This window comes from Triturus cristatus, chromosome 7 (assembly GCF_964204655.1).
Source record: "Triturus cristatus chromosome 7, aTriCri1.1, whole genome shotgun sequence".
NCBI lineage: Eukaryota > Metazoa > Chordata > Amphibia > Caudata > Salamandridae > Triturus > Triturus cristatus.
The window spans coordinates 878,001,628-878,022,941 of NC_140590.1; positions in this window are offsets into that span (position 1 = coordinate 878,001,628).

The window sequence follows — 21,314 nt, forward strand, 5'->3', positions numbered from 1 at the left end:
CACAGGGCTTAGGCTGAAGTCAGGGTCTGCATCCACACACATACAAGAGGCCAACCCTCACCATGCACAGACTTAGAACATACACAGTAAAGGTTCTCTTCCAATCCTGGTATCAAATTAAATTCTACGATTAACATGCAATTGGGGTTTAGGAGGGGCTTGCCCTGTTGGCAGACTGGGGCTCCCAAGCCTTCGCACATGGCCAACGCTTGCTGTTCCAGGCCTATTTTCCATGTGAAGCAGGGATTTGGCTGCAGTGCCTAATCTATGACCACCATGAACTCCTGACTCCCTACTTGCTCTGCCTTCAGCCTTTTACAGCAAGCCTTCCATTGTGTAGCAACTTTCATGCTTTTCATGTTACTCTTTAGACAAGGTGATATGACTTTTTAAGGTGTTTTTCAAAGTCATATACAACACAGGCCTTGGCGTATTTTAACATTATCTGTGTGCTCTAAATGCAGCAGTGTGCAGAATTGAATTAAAGGGCCTACGGAGAATTACTGCCTATTTTTAACAAGATCTGTTTAAAATTGTGCAGTTAATAAAATATATGTAGGATTATTATGTTTTAGGAGGTGCATGTTAGTGAGCCAGAGAAGAAGCATTTCCATTCTTCAATAATATTTCATAAACATGCCAGCTGAGGGAGAGTTGACCTTGTAAGTTCCGTCTTCTATGAAGGAGAGAGAAAACTGGTAATAAGCTTGCCTGCACTTCTTGTTATAAACAAGAAGTATTGTTCATTGTGTTGCGTAAAAGAACATGAGTTGGATGCTAGTTGATCCCTCCTTGCTTCATTTAGAACCATATATAAGGAATGTATTTAAGGAACAAATTTTAGGGGTAGAGGGATGTTGAAACACAGGATTCTAATTTCAAGCCTGATTGCATCATAAGGTACTATGTAACCTTTACATGACTTGGCACATTACTGTAAAACTAACTAATACACTATCAGGCACATGCATCATCATAGGGTTTTGCGATTCCTTAATAGCGATTATTAAGGAATCGCAATTAAGGAATAGCAAAACCCTATGCATGTAGGAATCGCTAAAGAAATAGCGATTCCCACAAATTCCTTAATTGCGACTAGCAAATTGCGAGTCGCAATTAAGGAATGTCTTCCCATTCATTCCTATGGGCCTGGAGGCCCATAGGAATGAATTAGAGATTGCGGGAGCAATTTACGAGTACCAGTAGGTACTCGCAAATTGCTCCTGCAATTTCGATGGTGCAAGGGTGTCAAAATGACACCCTATTGCACCCATGTATGTTCACTCTGCACAAATGTTGCATACACACATGCTCTAAGGGCATGTGTGTGGGCAACATGAAACTTAGAAAAATGCAAATAAGTGCCTTTTTCTAAGTTTTCGCAAATTACCATGAGGTCCAGCCTCATGGTAATTTGCTCACGCTAATAGCGAAATCGCTATTTTTTAAACTGTAATGCATTGCATTTAAGGGATCTCAATTAGGGATTCCTTAAATGCAATCGCTATTTAAGGAATCCCAATTTTGAGATTCCTTAAATAGCGATTTTTGCATTTGGGATGATGCATCCCAAATGCAAAAATACCGGTGGCAAAGGGGCAGATTCTGAGAATCTGCCCGTTTGCGACCGGTTTTGTGCTTGATGCATGTGCTTGTATGGGGCCTATTCTGATTCCGGCCGCAAAATGAACTGACCGACACGGACCCGGACCAAATACCGACCGACACGGACCAGTGCCGTACGACCTGTGCAGTACGATGCAACGCAAGTGAATTACAATCGACACGTACAGAATACAAGCCGTACGACCGAGCCGGAGGGCAAATAGTGATCCGGCCGGAAAACCAACACGATTTTCACCGACCGACACGAACCCGGAATCAACCCGACCGACCAGTACCCACGATGTACGATTAGTGCAGTACGATGCAATGCGTGTAAAACCAGACCGACTCGCACGGAGACCAAGCCGCATGACCGGCACGCACAGACCACCCGGCACACAAGCAAAAGCGACCGCCGCGAACGATGCGTACCAAACACATAAGACAGGCAGCGTGAACGAGGCGGAGAAGCAAGCACGAGACAACAGCAGCGTCCGTTTCCTTCACATGAACATCTCCTTCATGCCTACAAAACACAAAGGAAAAAAGACAAAAAAAGGACCAAACAAGCAATGACTAAGCCAATAAGTACCAAAATTAAAAATGGAACAAAGACACACCCACAACTCCAACTATATAAAGGACTACAATCCCTACCATCATCCCTTGCAAACAGGAGGCACAGCCAGCAGCAAACACCAGAACACAGCAACCACAGACACACTCACAACTCACCCATCACACAACTCAAACACCATCAGCACCTCATACAAAAGCACACACACATACACACAGCAAAACCAACACCAACCCAACATCACTTGCACCCTCACACACACACATCCCCCACCACCACCACCCATCACCATGCCTCCAAAGAAGAATCCAAAGTTCACAGATAGTGAGTTAGAAGTGCTGGTAGACGAGATCATCAGAGTAGAGCCACATTTGTTTGGTACATTGGTTCAAAGGACCCCCATCTCTCAGAAAACCAAGATGTGGGCGAGGATTGTGGACAAGGTGAACGCACAAGCACCAACGTTGCACACAAAGGACGATATCCAGAACCGGTGGTATGACGTGCGCAGGAGGGTCAAGAAACTCATCGAAAAAGATCACGCCTTGAGTCAGCGCACCGGCGGTGGCCCTCCTGCCAAACCTGTCTACTTCAGGACCTGGGAGGAGAAGGTGCGGGACATCCTACCACCAGAGAGCATCCGTGGCCTAACACACATCCCAGAGCCTGGTGATTACACAAACAATATACCCAAGATTGTGTGACAAGGGGACAGTGAAACCATGCACCGCAGGCAAAGCTACACTAACCAATAGATAATCAACCCAAGATGTGTATGCCAGTCACATAAACACAATACCTGCCATCTCATATTGACTGGGGACTGTGTCATTACATGCACCAACCTACAAACAAATAGAGCAAGCCAGTGGCACCAAGCCAAATACACCCTGCCAGACAGTTTGCCACCACAAACACACCACCTCACAGTGCAGCTGACTGTCAGGAAGGAATAATGGGGATGCAGGTGAAGTGAGTGTAGACAAAAGCCTGATGGGGCCTGTAGTCACAGATAATGCCCCCCCTCCTGATTGGCCCATCAAGACCTCTCAGAAACATGCCCACATCACAGGGAGTGGAAAATGACTGACAAGATGGCTGACACTGGGTCCTGCTGTGGGGAGCACAAGGCCCTGCTAGGGCTTGTGTGCAAATCAGAAGCAGGACACCACTGACTGACATCCTGAAAGACAACTTGCACGCCATACATTGGAAGCACGTTTCATGATAGGAAGGAGGACTGACAGCCCTGACCATACTACTCAGCATGGGGAGACACCCACCCAACACAAACTCCACACAACTCACCGGGTACCATGCTTTGACACACACCTCATTGAAATATCAGCAAAAGATACCCCGTACTGAGTGCTGCCGTGTGAAGCACAGGGGCTCACTTGGAACTTGTAGCCAAACAAACACCAGGATTTCACAATCAGCTATCTTGCCATTGCTGTCACACCCCCTCACAGGGAAGCAGAGTCAAGAGGGAGGAAGCATGGGCATGCTGGGAAGGGGGGTGTAGCCAAGAGTATGATGGGAGTCGCAGTCACAGACAACCTATACCCACCCACATGGCCCAGCAAGATCAAACTGAAACAGACTCGCCTCACAGGGAGTGGGAAGCGACTGACAAGATGTCTGACACTGGGCTCTGTTGTGGGGAGCACAAGGCCATGCTGGGAAATGGCCAACAACAAACACAAGGACTTCACAGTCAGCCATCTTGCCATTGCTGTCACACCCCCTCACAGGGAAGCAGAGTCAAGAGGGAGGAAGCATGGGCATGCTGGGAAGGGGGCTGTAGCCAAGAGTATGATGGGAGTCGCAGTCACAGACAACCTACACTCACCCACATGGCCCAGCAAGATCAAACTGAAGCATACTTGCCTCACAGGAAGTGGGAAGGGACTGACAAGATGTCTGACACTGGGCTCTGTCGTGGGGAGCACAAGGCCATGCTGGGAAATGGCCAACAACAAACACAAGGACTTCACAGTCAGCCATCTTGCCATTGCTGTCACACCCCCTCACAGGGAAGCAGAGTCAAGAGGGAGGAAGCATGGGCATGCTGGGAAGGGGGGTGTAGCCAAGAGTATGATGGGTGTCGCAGTCACAGACAACCTACACCCACCCACATGGCCCAGCAAGATTAAACTGAAACATACTCGCCTCACAGGGAGTGGGAAGGGACTGACAAGATGTCTGACACTGGGCTCTGTTGTAGGGAGCACAAGGCCATGCTGGGAAATGGCCAACAACAATATCAAACTCTGTCACAATCTGGGAAAAAGCAGTGTACTGGCAGGCATCTGTTTGAAAAGTAGAAAATGTCATGTTTGTAAACAAACAATGCATGTAGAAACATAAATCACATTGTGTGTCTCTTCCAAACACAGGTCATGCTGGGCACCCAGCACCAAATGACGAGAATACCCAGTCCCAGACTCTGGTGGACACTGAGCTCTCTGTTCTGACTCTCTCACTGTCCTCTTCGGATGACGACGACCAACCTGGCCCCACCGGTGTGAGCCATCATGCAGCATCAACATCTGCCCCCCCTGTACCCACGCCTCCAGCATCTGGACACCGACAGGGCACCCCCGCCAACACGGAAAGACCAAGGACAATCAACACCCGCAGCACAGGGACACAGTACCCCCTGGAAGCTACAGCCAACACCACCAGCAACACCACCCAAGGGATCCCAGTGTCACCTGTGTGTACCGCCGCTGGTCCTGCCCATGTGGAGAAGGGTGCTGGGAGGGGTGGGAGGCACAGGGCACGCCTTGCAGAGGGGTCTGGACTGCATGATGACCCCCCAACTGGCACACATCTTAGATGCGTACCAGGATAGCACCAGAGGATTTGGCCAGGTAGTGGGGATCCTCAAGGACATGCAACACGAGCAGGTCGCCCACCATGCCCGCATAGAGGCCAAGTGGGATGACATTACTGCGGTGCATCGGGACATACTACAATGCCTCCGCCAGATCAACACCAACCTGTCCACACCCCCCTTTGTGCCCACAACATCTGTCGCAACACCATCTATCAGCGCCACAGGGGGGGAGGAGGACTCTGGCAGAGGCCTGCACATGAGGATCCCCCCCCCCGGAAGAAGAGGGGTCATCCGAAGAAGGACATGTGAGAGGTAGATGTCCCAGCACATCCCCCAGGGCCTCCAAACCTGTTCTGGACAATGTTCTTTGTGCGCAACCCGTTCACCTTGTTCAATCGCACACAACTCGCCCACATGACATGGAGGGTTCATGTGGGCCAATGTAGCAGACGACTGTGGACTTTACTCTGGACATTTCATCTACCAGCACTTCCAACTCCAATGTGAACTTTGGATTCCCAAACCACTGTACAGCACCCACCATCCTGTGCACTTCCCTCACACATGTTTGTAAATAAACTCACCAGTACACCATACTTGCCTCTGTTGTGATTCCAACTTGTCATGTTCATGGAGATGTCGATCTGCCACACAACACAGTGCATGCCAAATACTGCAATAATGTGACCAACGTAAGGTGAGTCATGGGTATGTGACACATGTGAGGGAGACACACCACTATGGCAACACAAAACATACTCACCATGGCCATGTTACTCATCACACACAATGATGTTGACCTGAAACACATTGGCATGCACAGACACCACACCAAGCCCAGTCAGTGGTAACAAGTTCAGAGGTGAGGTAAGCAGATGTCAGTCAGATGTGGGAAGACAGACAACGCACATAACAATGCGTAGCACAGGTTCATTACACATCAGCAACACGTTTATTCCATACTAGTTGCACGGTAATTCAACGTAACAGTGGACACACACTCACAATGTGTTGGAGAATGGAAGTCCAGGGATGTGTGGTACATCAGTTGATGGGAATTGTCAACTTTCACACTGGTGTTGGCTTTTGGGTGTTGGGGGTCAGTGTTGACCACACAACAGGCAAAGGACCCTGGGAAGGATAGACAAGATACAGTCAAAAGCACAGAAGAACAGGAGAGAAATGCCATACACATGCACAAAACATGTTGCAAAACACCTACACAAACACTAGTTAGCAGTATCACCCTACTGTGGAGTACACACCACCTGAATGGACACATCACAGCATGCATCCAGTCAAATGGCACACAGACACACTCAGACAGCAACAGAGCTGGCACAGCACATTCCAGGCTACTTCCATACATTCACATAAGAACCCTGGAAACTCACATTCAGGTGAAGAAGTTGTTGATGAGCTGTGAGCAGACGTCACCATCATCTTCATCATCACTGGCATCTTGGCTCAGGCCGGAATCCTCCACAGGTGCGGGACGTTGGTCGTCTTCATCATCATCCTGGATGAGAGACACCTCCTTCCGCACCGCCATGTTGTGTAGCATGCAGTAGACCAGTATTATTTTGCACACCTTTGCAGGCTCATATGGGAGGGCCCCTCCGGCCTTGTCCAGGCAGCAAAAGCGGCTTTTCAGGAGGTGAAATGTCCGCTCAATCACCCTCCTGCTCTGACCATGTGCCTCATTGTAGCGCAGCTCGGCTGGTGTCACAGGGTTCCTGAGGGGTGTCAGCAACCACGGCATGTTGGGGTATCCAGAGTCACCTACACACACAAAAATGAACAAGTAGCTGAGTTTTGTAGGAGTGCGGAATACAACACTGACAAACACACACAAAGAGAAACAGTCAGTACACACCGACAAGCCAGGCATGCTGAGCTGGCATCTGTGACATTAGCGTTGCAATGCAACTACTCCTCATAATGTAGGCATCGTGCACCGAACCAGGGAACCGTGCACACACATGTGTGATCAACATGTCAGCAAGACAGACCACCAGAGCATTGATCGAATGGTGGTGCTTCCTATTCCGGTATGCCTGCTCATGTGCCTGTGGTGGTATCAGGGCAACATGTGTCCCATCAATGGATCCAATGACGTTTGGCATCCTCCCCAGTGTATAAAAGGCATCCTTAATTTCAGGGAGTTCATCTTGGCTCGGGAAGTTGATATACAGGTCGAGGAATTGCAACATCCCCTCCAAGACTAAACATCGTTTGTGACATACCACCAGCAGTAGCCACAGTGTACTGGAAGGTACCGGTAGCAAAGAAGTGCAGGGCTGTCATCACCTTCACCTCTGGGGTTAGTGCTGTAGGGTATGTCTGGCCAGGTAGCAGATGTGGCACCAACTGCTCCACCAACTCCTCAATCACTCAATCAGTGGCCTGGTGAAGCGGTACAGTCTGATGCTGTCGCGTTCCTGCATGGTTGCAAGGTCTGGGAACGTATGATGGACAGCTGGTGCCCTGCAGTACAGAGATGCACAAAGGAAGATTGTCAGTACATCCACCCATGTGGCCATGACCACGATCACTCTCACATGCTAGTTCATGACATTACACAATGTACTGAGGTGTGTGCTGTTGGTCATGGACACATATGTCACCTACAAGACCACCACCTCACATCTCAATTCCACATGTCCACATGAGTGCCATGTAGTGCAATGGGCCAATCATCTGGCTGTGTCACCCAACCTATGTGCTGCTGCAACGTTCAAAAAACACACCCCAGTGACAATTGAGGACTCATGTCTCCCAGGCATCACAGATCTTTGCCATGCAGAAACCCATGCTCCCTGTATTGCCACATCAACACAGCAATGGACATGGCGTAGCTCGTACACACCACAAGGCAAGCGTAAGTCCCACAGGTAGTGGCCACTGTTGTTCATGCCGGCCCTACATGTACGTCTCTTAGAAACACATCCCATCAAGGTTGATGCATATACCACATGGATGTGGAGACTGTCACCCATTGGTAACATGTGATCAGACACATCTGAGACACAACATGCACACAGACAGTGGGTGCACATCAGTATTGGGGCTACAGGTCTCACTGTGATGTATATGCCATCAACCTCAGGACTCAGGGTGTATGTGACATGTATGAAACATATCCAACCTGACACTGTGCCCTTCACTCATGCCCATTACTGTCCAATTGCACATCACAGTGGTAATGTGTACAACACACAAAGGATTCTGCCCCCATGTACAAGATAACAGCCTGGGAGTGGCTGCACAAAGTGCCAGACAATAAAACAGCTTTGGCCCCCACAAAAACCCAGGAAATGCAGCCTTACATGCCATGGGACACTGTGTGGCCAATGCTGTAGTATGGCAGGTGTGCGCAGGTGTCCATGGCCAGTATATGTGTGTTGCATCCGTATAATAGTCACACTAATGAGGTCCGACGCGGGTGACAATGCGTACGCATTGCATGGTTTATGACCGAGCCGTGCGTACGCTTTGTTATTGAATCCAATGAGGTCCGACGCGGGTGACAATGCGTACGCATTGCACGATTCATGACCGAGCCGTGCGTACGCTTTGTCATTGAATCCAATGAGGTGCGACGCGGGTGACAATGAGTACGCATTGCACGGTTCATGACCGAGCCGTGCGTACGCTTTGTCATTGAATCCAATGAGGTGCGACGCGGGTGACAATGCGTATGCATTGCACGGTTCATGACCGAGCTGTGCGTACGCTATGCCATTGAATGCAATGAGGTCCAACACGGGTGACTATCATGCATACGTGTCGGACAGGCATGGTCCGAGACAGGCGTACGCCTTGGCCATTGAATCGTATGGAGACGGGTGCATGTGTATATTCAAAATACGCGTTGTACAGTCAGTTGAACGAGCCGGGCGCACCCATTGGCTCAGGACTGTCATGGAGACGGATGCGGATTCAAAATTTGTACGAGTTGTGCACTGGAAATTCAGTTGGATGCCTACAACAATGTTGCAATTTCAAGTGTTTCATGAAGGTGAAGATTTGAACGATGCGGAAGGTGTGTACGAGTCGTACTTTTGAATGGATTGGCCAGATTCATAGAATGCAACCGTGTTGGGCCTATCACTTGGGACACATGGCACAGATTCTGCCTCTGCAGCACAGATATAAGGCTGGCTGGCCCCCAGGGAGCTCACTTGCCTGCACTACATGCTACTGGACCACATCCCTGCTACCACTGCTGCTGTCTCTGCATCCTTTGGCTCCTGCAATGGCACGTACTCTGGAGAGGGCCCCAGCCTTCACTGAGGAGGAGAACCAGGCCCTGCTGGATGGGCTCCTTCCAGAGTACAGAAAGCTCTATGGGACACCAGGGGAGCAGGTGAGTGTGCTGTCCACTGCCTTCCTAATTATGCATGTTGTCTGACTAGCAGTTCTAGCAGTGTGTACACCAGTGGCAAGCATTCTCACTGACTACCTTCATCCACCAAAGTGTGTAGGTACATGTAATGAATAGTTTTCCTGCTGCTGAAGTGCATTATTGCAAGCTTAAACTATCCACGCATTGTTAACATGTCAGACATGCATGTGAGTCTTCATTCCCCAAGGTTGCACTACCTGTGTAATTTATTTCCCTTTGTGATGATGACATGTCCAATTGTGTGCTGCACAAATCTGGGGCATGTGTGTTAATGTACTTTTCACTTTGTCCTCCTCACAGGTTGATGCCCACCAGAAGCAGGAGATCTGGTTGACCATCGCCCGGGCTGTTCGTTCTGTGAGGGTCTACAAGCGCTGCATCCGCAACTGCCAGAAGAGGTGGCAGGACCTTCGGTGCTGGACCCAGAGGATAGCTAGAGTCTAGTTGAAGCTGTCACCTCCACGCAGGCAGGGCGGACACCGGGCCCTGACTCCCCACATGCTCCAGATCCTGGCGGTGGTCTTCCCGGACCTGGATAGGCAGCTGAAGGCCAGACAGCAGCAGGAAGGGGGTAAGTCCATGCCTGATCTGTGTGCTATGTCTGACATGCAAATAGCAGTCTTTTGTCCTGGTCACACTTCCACATTACGTAGGTCTTGTAATCCCAAACTCAGGTCCCTCATTTGTGTGATGCACCCTACTCATCTGTTCCACAGGTGTGGCCCTTACAGTCTGTTGCTTGTGTCACTAGGGCACTGTGTCCCTGCAGTCAGCTATGCTTCAGGTACCGGTCAGCATCAGTTCCAGTGACTCTGTTGTGTGTTTCATGTGGGTCAATTGTTTACACAATGCCTGAGATCTGACATGTGAACTGTGTGTGCCCTTGAGATGTGTACAAATTGCTGGTCTGACTCGTAACATGTGCCTGGGGTATTCCAAACAAACCCATGCAGCTGGAGACTCTAAATTTTGGGCATTAGGAGTATGTATATCAAGTATGTCACAATTGCTTAGCCACCTGACTGCTGTCAGGCACAAAACACTGTTTCACTTCAAGGGCATTCAGACACACTCTGTAATCTCAATCCTGTGCATGAAATTGCAGGTTGTGCTTAGTGACATGTGCCCTCAGGTGTCTGCCTCTGTGTCATTAGGGTGTGGCTTGTTGCTACGTACAACTGGGGTGTCCATGATTCAGAGGGACAGCATGACATCTGCAATGTGACTGTGGGAGACAAGACCTGTGTGACATATAGGTGTGTGATCATCTGACAGCGCACAATGGTGTATGCAACTGTGTCCTTCATGCAGCTGGGTTACATGCATGGCAGACTGTGATGTGTTAATGTACAGGGAATTGTGTTTGCTGAGACTCATATGAATGATTTGCATGATGTGGGGTCTTCTGGGTCCTGGATATGTTGTTTGCATGGGATGGGCAATTGCGCCGGTCATCTGCAGAGTCAGCTTTACCCCTGAGCTAGGATTGTGAGTCAGTGCATACTGTTGTTGTCTGGATGCCCTGCCACTGTGACAGGAGACAGTGTTGACTGACTTTCAGGGCATCCCAGTGCCATGGAATTTAACTTGCTATGAGTGACCCTGCGTTGTGTTCAAGTGTGCACTATGCACCCCATTGTGGCCTTGCCCATCAGGACATGAGTACATCATAGTGTGTGTTGCTGGCATGCATCCCAAGCATGTGAAATGAGTCTCTGCCCATCCCTTCATCCGGACACCTGTAGTGAGTCAGTGGCAAGAGATGTGCTGTGTGTATAGTGACATACTCCTACATGTTCACTTGCATGTCCAACTAATGTGTGGGTGGTGCATGTTGGCACATTGGTGTGTTAGCATCCAACATGCAACGGACATATGTGTGAAAGTCAAGGAGAGATATGTGTGCCATGGTTGATGTTGAGAATGACAATTGTCTTATCCTAAACAGTGTTGGCGCTTTGAGCTGTGTCCAGCTGATGATGCCAGGGTTTGCCCTGTGATGTGATGTACTCACTGTGGTGTGTGCAGTCAGTGCAGGTGACTGATGTCGTTCTGTTACTTCCTATTCCTATCCAGATACATCCACGGCCACAGAAGGGGACAGCTCCATGGACCAGGAGGAGAGGAGTCGGGTGGACCTAGTGGCACGGAGGACGAGTTAAGCCACACAGAGGAGTCGTCAGCACCATCCCCCCCCAGCTGAGGGCCACAGCAGCTCTGAGGATGACTCCCTTGTGGAGGCGGGTGTCAGCAGCCACCAAACCCCAGCTAGTGAGGCTGTCCTCGCCCCCGCCAACGCCACCACCCCCCTCCCATCGGCTCCCATCCCAGAGGTCCCTGTGGGCTCCCATGTTCGTGAGCATGTCTCCTTTGTGCCAGGCACCGCACCCCCTGCCACTGTGTCCCCTGCTGCCCTGAGTGAGGAGTCTGTGGACTTACTTCGACAGATCCATGTAGGGCAGACGTCGATGCTGAAGGTCCACCATGCACACACAGGTCTGTTGACACAACTGGTGTCATTCATGGAGGGCATTTCCTCGGGCATGTCTGCCCTACAGTGGACCAGTCAGTCGATGGCCTCCTCCCTGACGGCAGCAGTGTCCCTCCTCCAACAGTCCCGCACCCCTCCTACCCGTGCACCACCCATGATTCCTAGCACCCTACCTGTCCCAAGCACAGAAACCCCCAAACCAAGGGCTAGACGTGCACAGAAGCAAGCGCAGAGGACTGATTCCACACTCACAGGGGCTGGTTTGCTGACACACACACAGTCAACCACAACCACTTCACAGTCCTCCGAGACCTCTCCCTCCCAGACCCCTTCCCTTGCCTCACCTGCAACACCATCCCCCCAGAAGCTCTTCCTCTGTGACCTTGGCCTCTTCCCCACTGACCCTGCAGATCCTGATTACAAGGGGAAGAGGAAGTCCCCACACACAGAAGGGAGTGCCCCTCACACGCGGACACCCTCCCCCAGGTGCAGTCAGACCGAGACGCCCACCCGTAAGTCCCCCGGTGCAAGAAGAGCAAAAGCCCCCCACCACCACGCAGCTCCAAGGCAAAGTCTCCATCTTCCATCCCCCAGGCCACCACTCCAGAGGTTCCCCCGCCACTCCCTGCCACGGGATCCCCCACACACAGATACACCATCCCCAAAATGCTAAGGCCATCCCCCCTAGCACTTGCTCCTCCACACCTGGTAAGACAGTTGGTACCACTGATGTCGGGACCGTGTTCCCCCCCTGCCCTGCCGACCTCACCTGTCCCCCATTCCGCTCCCATGGATGTAGGCACTGCTTTGGAGTCCACGACCACCCCGTCTGACTTGGGCACTGCAGTGGGGACCCAATCCACTCCATCTGACCTGCCCACTGTAGTTGTGCCGGCATCCACCCCATCTGACTTGTGCCCCACAGTTGTGACAGCACCCACCCTTCAGTCATCTCCACTGCAGTTGCAAGTGTCTCACCTGCATCCCGACCTCTTCACTGCCTCCTTCTGCTGCGCCCTGATCCTGTCCCTGCAGTGCCTGGCCTGCCCCCATGTATGCCCCTCCGAGGGGATGACCCTGGTCCTTAGCAGTGCAGGCAAGCAAGGTGTGACAGTTGTCACTCTAGTTCACTCCTTGCCATTTGGACATGGACTGGTCATTGACCTTTTGGTTGCACAGACGTTTAGAATTTCATATACTGAATTTGTCATTCTAGTTCACTCCTTGTCATTTGGACATGGACTGGCCATTGGCCTTTTGTTGGAACAGACGTTTCATTTTTAATGTGCTGAATAAAGCTTTTTTCTTTGTCCCTGTGAACTTGATTTAGCTGCACATCATGTTGATGTTGTTTTACATGCCCTTGCACCTGTGATGCTTGGTTTACAATGTTGCATACTGATGTGTTGATGTGAGGTACTCCCTGTGGTCCATGATATATGTATCCTATTCTGGTGGGTATCCATGTCATCCTTTGCAGCTAACTGGGTGTGTCAGGATGAACTATTTGTGTACATCTGCCTGTGAGCATTTTAATGGCATGGTCACATCTGTGGCTTCCATCCCTGCACATATGATGTGCTTCCCATTGTCCAAATTGTCACTTCCACATACTTTGTGCTCATCAAGACTGGACCTACAGGTGTGGGCATCATTGTAATAGGAGCAACTGGGGCCTCTGTGCAACTTGCTAGACATATGTGTTGGGTATGTGCAGATGACTTAGGTGAGACTCCCGTAGCCAGGCTGTTGTGACCAGAGCCTTCATTGTGTGGTAACTGATGGCTGACTGACCAAGTATTCTGAAGACATGAGTGGGACTTGCAGTGAATATGTTTGGCACAGCTGGGCTCCCACAGAAGTTGTGTCCCCTCAAGTTAGTGTGTTGTCCACTGACATGGGCTGGGCCCAGAGTGTGTGTTGTATGTGCATGTGTGTGTGTCCACATCCCTGTTCATACACAGACAGGGTTCCCTTGATATGTTCCTGTTGTTGATGTTTGCTGAGTGGTACTGGGTTCATCCCACTACTTTTCCAATGGGCTACCAGAAGTGTGGGTACATGACACTACTGTTAATTGGTGTATCATCATTGGGATTTGTCAGTTCTGAGTGGTGATGATGTTGTCAGACACAGATGGGACACAGTCAGGGTTCCTCAAGGCACTTGTTTGTTCGCAATATCTTGTAGTTGTCCCTAGGTGGTAGTTTTCAGTGATTAAGACATTTGTATGTGTGTGTGACTGCTCCCACTTGTCGGGTTCACGGCTGCGATGCTGGGAGGTGTCAGCATGTGTGCCTTGTGTTTCTGCTTGGCATCTGCATAGTCCTGGGACTGTGGCAGGGATTCTGAAGGTTACATGAGCTTTGAGGTCATGGCTATGTAGCGCATACTGTGCAGTATGTCTGTCATTCCCCAGGGTTGTAAACAGTCCTTGTGTGATGTGTGTGTGCACCTTAGTTCCTGCCAACATTCCTGTATTTGTCATGCGTTCATGTGCAATGTCACCTGTCCATGTGGACTTCACAGATACACATTGTTGCAGTTCAGGTGTGTGGTGTTGAGGGTGGACTGATGTGAATGTTTGCATGGATGGTCCCCTAGCTCACGTTTGTCCATAGATGAGGGGCCATGCTGAATGATTTGTGTTTGTGTATGTGTAATGTACGTTTGTGGCACAGGACACATGTCTGGGTTTCCCAGTTTGTACGACATCTGCCTTTGTCATCACAGGGGAGGTGTCATGCATGCTTGTGTCCCCCCACTGTCTGGTCCCTGGGGGTAGTGGTGTTGTGTGTCAGTCTCTTGCTGTGTTCGTTGGTGTTCATTCCAGCTTATGTCACATGTGTCTGTTGTGCTCCCTCTCATCTTCCAACGCCTGATTGCCCACTGAGGGTGTCCCAATGATGGTTTACTTTTGTATGGCACTGTGTCCACATCTGTGTCACTGTGGTTCAGCCCCCCTCATGTGTTGTGTAGTTGCCAGGGGATAGTGTGACACACACACACACATGTTGTGTCTGATGTGCAGTGTGAGTTTGCCTGTTTGTGCATCTGCACCAGTGCATTGGTATTGCTATTGTGGGCCTTTGTCTGGATGCTGTGTCTGTGATTTTGCCTGCTGTGTCTGTGAGTCATTTCACATCATTGTGCACATTCATCCTGGTTGTTGGGTGCCATTGCTGGCATGGAATGTGAGTTTGTGAGCTGACTCCTACAGTCTACACATGTTGTTTTGATTGGTGTGTCTATTTTCGAGATGTGTGCATGCTTGGTGATGGTCACTTCTGCTGTTGTGTCATTGTACGCTGTATGCATTGTCAGCCCCCATATGTGGTGCTTGTCTGCACATGGCCGAGAGTGTTATGTTTTCACCGCACTGTTAGCCTCACCACATCTCTGTGTGTATGGGACACAACCACTAGTTTGCACCAGAAGTGTTTGATGTGTTGGGAGCAGGGATCATACATGCTGTTTGTTATTTGCAGCTTTGACCATGATGACACTTACCTTTTGGTCACTGTGATGAGTGGGGTTTGGTCCCCATCACCACAATGCTCCACATCTGCTGCATTTTGTGAGCCCCCACTTAACTTCTGCTCTACACAGTGAGGGGGTGTTCTTTTTACATTGCCACAGTGCTATGGTGATGCTTGCCTTGTGAATGTCACACATGTGCTGTTACTTACATTGTATGCTCGTAGCCATAATCACTGTTGTGGGCATTTGTCACTGACTACACACTGTTGACATGATGTCATGGGGGATGTATTTTGCGGACATACCTGATGTTTGCGTATGCTGGATGTGTTGCGCATCACCCATCCTATAGCTGGGGGTGGCAGGGGTGATCGGCAACATAAGCCCTATGGGTGGGTGTGGCAGGGGTGATGGGCAACAGGTCCCCTGTGAGTGGGGGTGGCAGGGGTGATGGGCAACATAAGCCCTATGGCTGGGGGTGGCAGGGGTAATGGGCAACATAAGCCCTATGGCTGGGGGTGGCAGGGGTGATGGGCAACATATGCCCTGTGAGTGGGGGTGGCAGGGGTGATGGGCAACAGGTCCCCTGTGAGTGGGGGTAGCAGGGGTGATGGGCAACAGGTCCCCTGTGAGTGGGGGTGGCAGGGGTGATGGGCAGCATAAGCCCTATGGCTGGGGGTGGCAGGGGTGATGGGCAACATAAGCCCTGTGAGTGGGGGTGGCAGGGGTGATGGGCAACAGGTCCCCTGTGAGTGGAGGTGGCAGGGGTGATGGGCAACAGGTCCCCTGTGAGTGGGGGTGGCAGGGGTGATGGGCAACATAAGCCCTGTGAGTGGGGGTGGCAGGGGTGATGGGCAACAAGTCCCCTGTGAGTGGGGGTGGCAGGGGTGATGGGCAACATAAGCCCTGTGAGTGAGGGTGGCAGGGGTGATGGGAACAGGTCCCCTGTGAGTGGGGGTGGCAGGGGTGATGGGCAACATAAGCCCTGTGAGTGGGTGTGGCAGGGGTGATGGGCAACAAATCCCCTGTGAGTGGGGGTGGCAGGGGTGATGGGCAACATAAGCCCTGTGAGTGAGGGTGGCAGGGGTGATGGGCAACGGGTCCCCTGTGAGTGGGGGTGGCAGGGGTGATGGGCAACATAAGCCCTGCGAGTGGGTGTAGCAGGGGTGATGGGCAACATAAGCCCTATGGCTGGGGGTGGCAGGGGTGATGGGCAACATAAGCCCTGTGAGTGGGGGTGGCAGGGGTGATGGGCAACAGGTCCCCTGTGAGTGGGGGTAGCAGGGGTGATGGGAAACATAAGCACTGTGAGTGGGGGTGGCAGGGGTGATGGGCAACATAAGCCCTGCGAGTGGGTGTAGCAGGGGTGATGGGCAACATAAGCCCTATGGCTGGGGGTGGCAGGGGTGATGGGCAACATGTTCCCTTTGAGTGTGGGTGGCAGGGGTGATGGGCAACAGGTCCCCTGTGAGTGGGGGTGGCAGGGGTGATGGGCAACAGGTTCCCTGTGAGTGTAGGTGGCAGGGGTGATGGGCAACATAAGCCCTATGGCTGGGGGTGGCAGGGGTAATGGGCAACATAAGCCCTATGGCTGGGGGTGGCAGGGGTGATGGGCAACATATGCCCTGTGACTGGGGGTGGCAGGGGTGATGGGCAACAGCTCCCCTGTGAGTGGGGGTGGCAGGGGTGATGGGCAACATAAGCCCTATGGCTGGGGGTGGCAGGGGTGATGGGCAACATAAGCCCTGTGAGTTGGGGTGACAGGGGCGATGGGCAACAGGTCCCCTGTGAGTGGGGGTGGCAGGGGTGATGGGCAACATAAGCCCTGTGAGTGAGGGTGGCAGGGGTGATGGGCAACAGGTCCCCTGTGAGTGGGGGTGGCAGGGGTGATGGGCAACATAAGCCCTGTGAGTGGGTGTTGCAGGGGTGATGGGCAACATAAGCCCTATGGCTGGGGGTGGCAGGGGTGATGGGCAACATAAGCCCTGTGAGTGGGGGTGGCAGGGGTGATGGGCAACATCAGCCCTGTGAGTGGGGGTGGCAGGGGTGATGGGCAACAGGTTCCCTGTGAGTGTGGGTGGCAGGGGTGATGGGCAACAGGTCCCCTGTGAGTGGGGGTGGCAGGGGTGATGGGCAACAGGTTCCCTGTGAGTGTAGGTGGCAGGGGTGATGGGCAACATAAGCCCTATGGTTGGGGGTGGCAGGGGTAATGGGCAACATAAGCCCTGTGAGTGGGGGTGGCAGGGGTGATGGGCAACAGCTCCCCTGTGAGTGGGGGTGGCAGGGGTGATGGGCAACATAAGCCCTGTGAGTGGGGGTGGCAGGGGTGATGGGCAACAAGTTCCCTGTGAGTGGGGGTGGCAGGGGTGATGGGCAACATAAGCCCTATGGTTGGGGGTGGCAGGGGTAATGGGCAACATAAGCCCTGTGAGTGGGGGTGGCAGGGGTGATGGGCAACAGCTCCCCTGTGAGTGGGGGTGGCAGGGGTGATGGGCAACATAAGCCCTGTGAGTGGGGGTGGCAGGGGTGATGGGCAACAAGTTCCCTGTGAGTGGGGGTTGCAGGGGTGATGGGCAACATAAGCCCTGCGAGTGAGGGTGGCAGGGGTGATGGGCAACAGGTCCCCTGTGAGTGGGGGTGGCAGGGGTGATGGGCAACAGGTCCCCTGTGATTGGGGGTGGCAGGGGTGATGGGCAACATAAGCCCTGTGAGTGGGGGTGGCAGGGGTGATGGGCAACATAAGCCCTATGGCTGGGGGTGGCAGGGGTGATGGGCAACATAAGTATTTATATATTTTAAAATATCAACTCTTCTCTGTGTGTAGTGATTTTGCAGATCGAGCATGTGCCTATATACCCTAGGCAGATAATAGATTATCTGTCTGGTTTTGTCTAATTCCTAACACTCTCATTTATTGACATATCTCAGCAGGGAAAAGTGAGACGCTTGCACAATCTCCTTTCTCCTTTTTCCCAAGAAGATCTCAATTTCATTTAGGTGCTTAAGAAATCCACTGGATGTGGCTGCCAATAATTTGGAATTTAACACGAAGTTGTGGCACACAAACTTCCTTCGACTAATGGCAGTGGCTGCATACGTGGTTCTAATAGAAGAAACAAACACTTTGGCATCAATAAAAATGAGGCATTGAGCCCAGATGTGTTGATGCCAGATATCCATATTTTAACAGTATATCCTGTAACTGCCCAAATACTCAAGTCCCACTAACTGTGTGACAGAAGTCTGACTGTCACTGTGTTAGACGTTTGACTGTATAGACAGTATTTTTATGACCACAAAACATCCCCATTGGTAGTAGTGGTGATCTGCTGAAGCATGGCTTTGTTAAGGAACTGTGGGGTATACTTTGTGTGGGCATCAACAATCATTTGCTCCTTAGACCACATAGTGAATGCAAAGTTGTGACATGCCATACACATTGTTATGGAGTTGTTTTGATAAATGTCAGCAACATGAAAATTACTAAAGACGGAAAGGTGGTTGATGAAGAGAAGATGCAATTTTAGACATGATGCTGAAAACCTATCTTTCCTACACGTGGTCTCTGTTAACTGATTTACTGGCACCTCAGCAACAATGATATCAGTAACGGTGGCAGCAGTTAGAAATGGAGCTTGTGACTTCGAATCTGTAAAAAAAACAAAATCATTTATGCAATAAAGCATTTATGCATTTGTGTATGAATTGCAGGCTGCAGATTGTGTATTGTGCCAATAAAGAAAATAATTTTATATGAACAGTGGCCCCTAACAACATAAATGGAGGTAGGAAATAATATAGACATGCAATGAGATCTATATATGTTTTTCGTCCATATTGACAAGGAATTCTTAATGCATTTGTATTAGAGGAAAATCACACACAAGAAACATACAAGTGGGGACACAATTTGTCGTAAAGAATAAAAGCAAGAGAGGAAAGCTCAGGCATTTACAAGGGCTTGGATTCAAATGTTCAGTTTTCCATGCATGATACAAAAACCGACATCATAGCACATTAAAATAAACAATTATGAAAGTGTCAAGGTGTACAGAGTCAACAACATTTCGATCCCATTTAACTTCATACCGGTATCATCATCAGGACATAAGATTATATGCCCGAGATTACTTTACTGCCTGTGTAACTATCAGGAGAAAAAAATAGAGAAAGAAAAAGGAAAATAAAAATTTTGGGGATTTTAGGAGGGAGTCTGACGGAGCACTAGTAATTATTAAAAACATGCACAGTGAGGTTTGACGGTATAAAAGTGCAGTCCGTTAAGTAGCGTTTATACGGCAAATGGTGAAGTAAAAGTGTGATCCGAAGAATACTTGGTGTGCGAGTAATGGGCTTAACTCGATGCAGTGAATAATGCAATGAGCAGAGAGTAGGGCATGGCAATTTGTAAGGGCCTTACCGATCATGCCACTTGGTGAACTAATATTAGGTGTGCGAGTAACGGGCTTAACTCCACGCAGTGAGAACGCAATGAGTAGATCGTAGGGCAAGGAAATCGAGCGCAAATTGCGAGTCGCAATTTATTATGGTCATACATCTGGCCCATAATCTTATGTCCAGATGATGATCCTGGTATCTAGTTAAATGGGATCGAAACGTCGTCGAATCTGTACACCTTGACACTTTCATAATTGTTTATTTTAATATGCTATGGTGTTGCTTATTGTATCTGCTTGGAAAACTGTACATTTGAATCCAAGCCCTTGTAAATGCCTGAGCTTTCCTCTCTTTTTTTTATTTTTTGCAACAAATTGTGTCCTCACTTGTTTGTTTCTTGTGTGTGATTTTCCTCTAATACAAATGAATTAACAAATTCCTCGTCCATATGGACAAAAAACATATATAGACCTCATTGCATGTCTATATTATTTCCTACCTCCATTTCTGTTGTTTAGGGGCCACTGTTCATATAAAATTACTACGCCCAAAGGTCCCTGACAAAGTTTTGGGTCCCCTTGGTGTATAAAACACAATAAAGAAAATAAGGCAGGTAAGTGATGGAGGATGAAGGCAACACGTGAATGTAAAGAGTAAACGTGCATGTGGTGCAATGAAAAAACTACTTGACTGTGCAACAGAGATCAGCTGTCTGGAAAGTCCACTTTGCAGAGTATCGCCATCCAGGATTTGAGTCTGTAATGTATGGGTAGCCATCATACGAGGAACGTGGAAAGTTTACAATAACAGTAGCAGATTATGTAACAATTAGGTGTGTGTGTTGTGTCCTCCCCAGCCTGTGTACTCGACCAATACCTACACCACATATGGAGCTTAGTATAAGACATCTTTATTCGTCTGTGTGTAACCGTGAACTCAACGTTCCAAACCTGCATTCATTTCACTACGCTCTAATGCTTACATCACCTTACTCGAGACTCCATCAGGAGACAGGAGCCACAAGGGGAATTACAAAATCACATGACACTACATATCCCCCTCTGTTACATAAAACATTAAAACTTTTTACAAATATATATGCAATCAAAGCTCTTCAATGAGTCTTCGTGGAGCTTTGATCACATGTCCCGACCATATCTTTGGAAACTGGGGACAGGCAGTAGAAGTACCCATGGCCAGCATGGATGATGTAGAAACAGCAGCAGTCAGGGTTTCTTTACTTGCCCGTTCAGACCCAGTCTCTACATTGACATTAGAGCCTGACGACCAAGGAGTCTTGTATAATGGACTTTCCAGAATGTTGGAAAGTCACCATGTGTCCTTTGCTGGTTACAACATAAAATGGTTCAGCATTGAAAGGAGCATCAGACTTATGCTTCTATGCTGCCAAACAAGCATGCAACCTCCTCTAGTGAATGTGATGCCTTATGCATGGCGACAATTATTAACACAGTCCTTCATTTTCCTCTTACAATCCAAATATTTCATGCGG